Source organism: Callorhinus ursinus, unplaced genomic scaffold (genome assembly GCF_003265705.2).
Source record: "Callorhinus ursinus isolate GAN/ISIS: 27379988/994484 unplaced genomic scaffold, GSC_fseal_2.0 scaffold54, whole genome shotgun sequence".
Classification (NCBI taxonomy): domain Eukaryota; kingdom Metazoa; phylum Chordata; class Mammalia; order Carnivora; family Otariidae; genus Callorhinus; species Callorhinus ursinus.
This window is the reverse complement of record NW_027397116.1, coordinates 17,985,761-17,993,618: the sequence shown is the minus strand read 5'-3', so window position 1 is coordinate 17,993,618 and position 7,858 is coordinate 17,985,761.

Here is a 7,858-nt window from a genome sequence, read left to right as displayed (position 1 = left end):
GAGTGAGTAATCTCTCCACAATGTTTAAAGAGAGATTGATTCAAAGTGCTGTGGTGTTTAGAACTAGAATTTACTAACTGTCCTGAGGATACTTTTAAGGAGGGGCATCAAAGCTACATTTTGAAGTATAAATAGAAGGCTGCCAGGTGGGGAAGGTGAGGAAGATTGCTCCAAGCAGACTGAAAGCACTTGGGAATGTAGAAACCTACATATGTTTGAGAAATAATAAGAAGCCCAATGTAATATTTTATCCCCTCTTTTATTTGATTTTGAATCTGTACACCTGAAAATTGGCAAACTTGCCAACAGGAAGAGCAATATGCAGTCGTGGTAATTTTTAACTACTTTTCAGCCATATGTGCATTAGATTCATCTAGAGAAGTTTTAGTAAATACTGTTGCCTTGTCTGTGCTCATAGTGACTCATTTAATTTTTCTGGGGTGGGACCCAGGCACTGGCATTTTGTTTCCCAGGTGAGCCCAGGCGGTAGCCGGAGTTGAGAACAATTGTGCTAGAACATAAGCAAGGTTGGGAAAGATAGCTGGAAACCATCTGGGTGCCAGGTCAAATCCAGACCTACAGGCCTTTTAGCTTGTGCTGAAGAGTTTGGACTTCATCTTCTACACAAAGTAAGGCCAACTGACGTTTTATGATGTGATTATGAAGATTATGATGTTATTAAATCAGTGTTCTCAGAACAAAAATAACTTTGGAGAATAATATCAAGGTGTTAGATAACCTAGGCATAAATAAATGATGGCTAAGCCTCTTGTTTTAACTCTCCCCAAACCTAGTATAGCATCTGGCTCATTTGCCAAGATGCTAAATGAGGACGATATTTAGGGTGGCAACTGGCCAGATGTACTGTTGAGGGAAAGGATTCAAGGTTTTTAATTTGTTTTAATATAAAGTCCTCAGGATGTGTTTTATTCTGTTTTGAATTTAAATTTGCAAATTCTTGAATAAGTCTGGCAATGAATTGGAGAAGTTAAGACAAATCTCTCTGAGTGGTTTGAAGCAATCGACTTGCCTCGAAGAGTTGCAGGATGACCTTTGTATTGAACATATGCCACCCCCATTATTTCTTGCAAAGTTATGCTGGCCAATGGACCAAGTGATCTAGAGGTGTCCCTGGGTGGCAGTTGCAAAAAGCGGGGCTTCAGATAAGTATATAAGCTCTCTTCTGGGAGGTGCTGGTAAGCTGTGAGGGGCTGAGGGAGAACACAAAGATGGCGTCCCTGGTCTGTGTCCCCCGAGAATGCCTCAGTACCCTCTAGATGTGTGGTACCCTGAGAACGCCTCAATACCCTCTAGATGTGCGGTACCCTGAGAACGCGTCAATACCCTCTAGATGTGTGGTACCCCGAGAACGCCTCAGTACCCTCTAGATGTGCGGTAAACCTGAGAACGCCTCAATACCCTCTAGATGTGCGGTACCCTGAGAACGCGTCAATACCCTCTAGATGTGTGGTTCCCTGAGATCTGTTCCTCACACTCCAGAACAAGTAAATGGGCCTTTTTCACAGGAAGACTTGGGGGTATGTTTTAGCCTGCTTGTCTGTGCAATGCCCTGGGGGTGGTAACCCGCCAAGAACTGTCTATCTGATTATTACAGTCTCCTGGGACCCAGGAACGCAAGCTCCTTCTGGCCATCAAAGCCAGTCAATCAAGGAGTGTCCCCTGTATGGACTGTGGGTGCTGTTGGCTTTAACAAGGCAGCAGGAGAGTACAGGGCCAGGGTGCACCCACTGGCTCTATAAAGGTAGAAAGAGAGTGCAAAAATGGTGCCCATCTGCACCTCCATCCCCAAAGAGAATCCCAATAAGCCTTTGTTTCTCTGGCAGATGCTTTAAGATTAGCAAATAAGTCTCCCTTACACATAGTCTAGGCACTTTTCAAACTGCTGTATTTATGCTGGTCCTGGGGGTGAATGAGTCTATGCATGAGCCCTTTAAGAGAAGCATCTCACTCCCCTACAACCTTTGGGTGTCCTGAATGTTAGCCTTGTTGGTTTTCAAAGCCAGCCACTTTGGGGATTGGGTTGTCTGATGTGGGGCACAAACCCCTTGCTCCTCAGGAAGAAACTCTGAATTTGTGAGATTCCTCCTGATTATGGGTCACTGCACCATGGGTGGGGTTTTTGGTGAGACCATATTTAAGTTTTGTTTGATTCTAATGTCTCAAAGACAGTCTCTATGCTTACTCTTATGGTTTGGTTTTTCACATTTTATCTTTACCTCTTCACTTTTTGTATTTGACTTGAAGTAGGGTTATAATTTGGCTTTCTCTATAGGGATAGCTATAATTTATATATTATTCCTATATTTATGTATAGAAATAAAATATATATAAATTATATATACTATATATACATGTATACATTTAATTATGCATTTAAATAAATAGATAAATGTGTGCATATATATACATATATATATATTCACAACTCCATCTTTTCCTCACTCATTTGTAATACCCTTCTGTCATAGATGAACTTATCATATGTTGTCTTTTAAAAATCAACTCTACATTGTCCTATCCATTCCCACCAAATTTAAAATGATATTTGGTAGGATGAGTTTCTCCCCACATTCACTCTTAATCATTTCATGGGTTGTTTTTAGCTTCTTATTTTTTCTATGAACTTTTGTGTCAACCTGTCAAATTCTCTAAAAAGTCTTAGGGTATTTTTTATTAGAATTACATTGAATTTATTATTTTTACTACAAACTGGGACAAAATAAACAGGTTTCTGTGCATAGTACAATCACATTACAGTTGTTCTTTTCTTTCAGATAATTCTCAACTCATCTTGACTTAAGTTGTGTATTTCCCCAAACTCTTTGGTCATTGGTATAGAGTCATTCTTTAGGTTTGGTTTCTCAAACAACTAAAATCACATCCAATGCATATGACATTTTACTAGCTTACTTCTCAAGGAAATCCTCATTCTTAAATTTGTTCAAGAACATGACTGCAACTAGTTTTATTCACATTGGCTTATTGGGCTCGGTGTGATCTTGCTGCTACATCTGACATCTTTGGTGATTTCCTGTGATTATCACAATCATTACATCTATGCAGCTACCCCCTTTCACCTTCGGTACTCTGCGCGCACAGGCTCTTTGGTTAGAAAGAAAGCTTCCCAAGTTCAGTCCCATTTTCCAATGTGCAATTACTGAACAGCTTTATAATAACCTCTGACCTAGTCTTCAAGGACATAAGACATTTTTGTGACTGATGTGGAGTAATCTTAAGTAGAATTCTGAGTTTCTTCCCACGTGAAATTCTAAGATACAAGGTTAATATTGAGCATATATGTATATATTATTTACCTATTGATGCCTAAAAAGTTATTCTAACAATGGATTCAAGGTTAAAATTAAACACATTTGTATTGATTACCTACTTTAGCCCAACAAATTAAAACATAATGACGTAAAACAACAGAAACCACTTATTACCTTCCATTGTCTCTGTAGATTAGAATTAGGATTCTAAGAGGGCGCCTGGGTGGCTCAGTTAGTTAAGCGACTGCCTTCGGCTCAGGTCATGATCCTGCAGTCCCTGGATCGAGTCCCACATCGGGCTCCCTGCTGAGCAGGGAGTCTGCTTCTCCCTCTGACCCTCTTCCCTCTCGTGCTCTCTCTCTCTCATTCTCTCTCTCTTGAATAAATAAATAAAATCTTAAAAAAAAAAGAATTAGGATTCTAAGAGCAGTTTAAGTGGGTGGTTCTGGCTCAGACTGTCTCATGAGGTGGCATCAGGATGTTCTCCACAGTTACGATTAACAACACTTGACTGGGACTGTGGGTACCACTTCTAAGATGGCTCACTCACATGGCTGTTTGCAGAAGGCCTTAGTTTCTTCCCAGCTATGGATGGGAGGTCTCAGGTCCTCATCACTTGGGCCCCTCCATAAGTCTTCTGGAGTGTCCTCATGATGTAGCAACTATTTCCCCAGAACAGTGGTTTAAGGACCTACAAACGCAGAAACACAATGTTTTTTATGACTTATCCTTAAAAGTGACACTCACTCATTTCCGCAATATCCAATTACTTACATAGGTTAGGTGTATTCAATATGGGAAGGGATTCCAGAAGGAACGAATGCCATGAGATCAGAGTCAATGGGGGTCATTTTGAAAGCTGGCTACCACAACATATAAGGTTAGCGTCCTTTTAAAATCCTCACTGTAATATTGGGAAAAAAATAAAAAGGATATATCTGTCAATCAATGATGAGACTGTATGCCTCAATTCTTTGGGAGAAAAATAAGATCGATTTATATTGTAATATGTTTGTAATATAATTGAAACTCACCAGTTGAAAAGGTCCAGTTTTTCTAATTTAAATTGATTTTCTTCAGTGTAGTGTTAGCACAGTCTCATATTTCTTAAATAGTACTCATGAACACACATTCTAAAAACAGTTCTTATTAGACTGTGAGCTCCCATCTAGACAAATTAGTCTCTCTCCCCACTCACAACCAGCTTTTCTTTTCCAAGTGAAAAAATCAAATTATAATCTTTCAGTTTAAATAACACAATAAACTTATTCTCTAAAACATTATCATTCAATGTTATCATTGTGCTTCTACTACTTTGAATGCACTATCCTCCTGTCACAAAACTAAACTAAACTAATGACTTTGGATTTTTTATGCAGCTATGCAGCCTTATGACCTCAGTAAAGAATAATAAACCATTCAGGTTACATGAATATGAGCCTCCGATCTTACAACACCACCAACATTAAAAAAATAAAATGATGTGTACTAATACATATTTGCATTCTGAAATGTTGTTAGAATGAATATTTGCTAATGATTTTGGTGAAACAATGAGATACGCATATTTTAATTTTATTCTTTTCTCTTGGTCAGTATTTTCACAGGAAGACTTAATGAGTAACTTATGCTCTAGGAGTAATTTAGTTCATAAAAACAGAAATTTATTTTTTTAAAAAGATATCATTATTCTTTCTAATGATTTACTTCTTTAAAGCTTTTGTTGTTTTTTTTCCTTTCCTTGAGCAAATTGTCATGAGAATTTGGATTCCTTTTTGCCTATAATGGCATAGGCTTCTGTGAAATAACAGTGCTCAAATTATTTAAATGTATATTCATTTTCCTTTTGCAGCTGTATGGATGGCTTTATTATATGTACATAAATATTTGTATTTTATTTCTATTTTCTTGAATGAAAATATAATTTAAATAAAAAAGGATGCCCATTTAAGCTTGATGAAAAGTACACAGTAGAAGATAAAAAAAATATTTGCATGATTTAAGATGGCAAGGCTGGTGGATTTCCAAATACCGGTTCCAGAGGAGCCAAACATAATACCACCATCCTGGAAATCTATGTTTATGAGTATTCAGCTCACAGGTGAAGTAGCAGGAGAAAGAAGAGTCCGTATTGGGGAAAGTGCTGACAGATGGCAGATTTGCTGATTCCTTCTCTCATTATGAAGCAGGATGCTCAGCGAGAGTTGCAAGCCAGATATTAATGCATTTTTCATTTACTAAGGCCAAGAAGGTTTTATTGCTGCAATGGGTAATGTTTCTAGCTGCTGTTAGACAGCAGACAATTTATTCAAATATTAAATTAGATTACTAAAGGTAAAGAAACAGTGCTAGAAAAAACAAAATTAAAATAAATCCACAGTACATTTTTTTTAAAAAGTTGATATCAGAGATGGTTAAAGGACAAAGGCTTTTTAATTATAACATAAGAGAAATCTTTATAGTAAACATATTTTATTATATATATATTATACGTTCAGATAGATACTATATATACATTACATACTACCCATGCACACACACACACATGCCTACCCATATAACTACATGTAAGGAGTTTTTCCAGTCCAAGTATTCAGGCATATTTAAACTCTGTAAGTAATGTACTGGTGCTGGTTATTAAGCTATTGTCTCAGACCTAACTCCACCCTTCTACACTCAGCTTTGTGATCCTGGGGCTGGAAGTCACAAACCACATTTCCACTCTGCCTGCTGTCTCCCTGTTACATTCCACCAACAGAAGTTGCTAGAGGGATCCTGGGAGGCTGGGGACTCATCCCTTCTAATTCATGGCTTGTCAGCTCCTGTTGTTTTGGGAATCATCTCAGAGCAGAAGCAGGGCCTTCTATGGGCAGCATTTGAATCTAGCCTGCAGATTTTCTAACACAAGCAGGACCAGGCTGATGCAGCCCCCTGACACTTCATCTCAGAGGTCTGGGTCTGAGGCCCGTGGGTGCCTCTGCAAAGCCAGAGACACCAGCCCCAGCCAAGCTGCATGCCCTTCTCCAAGGTCTGCATCTCCATCCCCCAGGGCCTCTTCTCCAGCCTCCAAGTTGAATAACATTAGCCTCCTCCATTTTCCTGTGCAGGTGTAGGGGTTGTAACTGCCTCCTGCAATTGCTCCTTCCCCACTAACTTCTCATTTTGCCTTTACAGTTGCCAAGTTACTAACTTTACTGCAAGTTAGTATATTGTTAAACATTTCAATTTCTCTCTGTTACAATAACCAGCATAATTTCTCCCTCCTGACTCAATGCCAATACAGGTGTTATGCAGAAAATTCGGAAATTTCATAGCGTATTAGTTCAATAGCAGGTGGGAAAATGCAGTTCTATTATTGCAGATATAGAAAATAAAATTTTTCCTGAAGTCCAACTGTTATCTGAGGTGTTCTAGCTGTTTTATTAATAATGATAGAAAAAGAAATTACCAAAGGAACAAAAGTTTCTAGCTGAAGGTGGTCTGCATTAGTACCCAAGTACTCCTTGGAAACAAACATACAAAATCAAGTTCAGATTTGCTGCTAGCTCTGCCAAGCCTCTAACCTCTACTTGAGGCCTCAGCTTACACCTCTATGGGCAATTTTACATTGAATTTTATCTGAACACTCGAGGCTAATCAACCTTGCATTACTCACCTCCTTGCTGTCTTTGTTTTTGGCCCATTATGTTACCCCTGCAGGTCACTTATTTTCTTTTACTTAACTTTCATCCTCAGATTTCATCCTCTGTGATCCTTTCCTCAAGATCCAACCTCTCAATGTGCTTGACTTTCTACAGTCTTTTGACTGTGACCTCTGCAAAGTTCACTGAATGATAAGCAAAATGTATATTTAATCTGTTTACAGAATGTTCACTATAATTTTCCACCTTAAAAAAAATTAGTTCCATCCCTAAGGATGCCACTTCATTGCAGATCTCTAAATTGGAGGTGTTCAGGGTCCAGCGCTGCAGTCTAGACACCTCTCTGTAACCCCAGTTCTAGATTAGGTAGCTTCCTGTGTGCTCCTACATACATACTGTTATGTCTAACTATGTACCCCACGTGCCTTCCGGTTGGGGCATTCTCCCTATTTCTAAAAGCCATGTCCAGATAATTCCTGGCATTTAGCATCAGGCATTGCAGGTAAATGCTGCCTGGTTTGCATGGTCATCCACTGACCTTTTGTTGACTCCTCACATTCAGTCTTGCGTGATTTCCTGCCTGCGTAGTTACTGCCGCCATTATTACTGCTCCAATTCGTTCTCTAGTTTTTCACTGAATCAATGTTTTCTTCTTCAAATGCTTCACTCTTCCTGTCAGTTAGATGCATGCCATCCTTCAGGGGATCTTTACTGTAAACTCCAGACTCCTCAACATTCATTTACCTCTCTAGCCTCATATCTCACAAAACCTACCTTCACGTTGATGTGGAACTCTAGTTCCAAGATTACTTAAGCAACTGAAGTTAAAAGAATATTTTTGATTTACATTTTTTAAATTAAAGGTATATGTGTTTTTTTTTATTTTACTGTCAGGTTTCACCTTCAGTAATACTTCTTGTGTCCCCA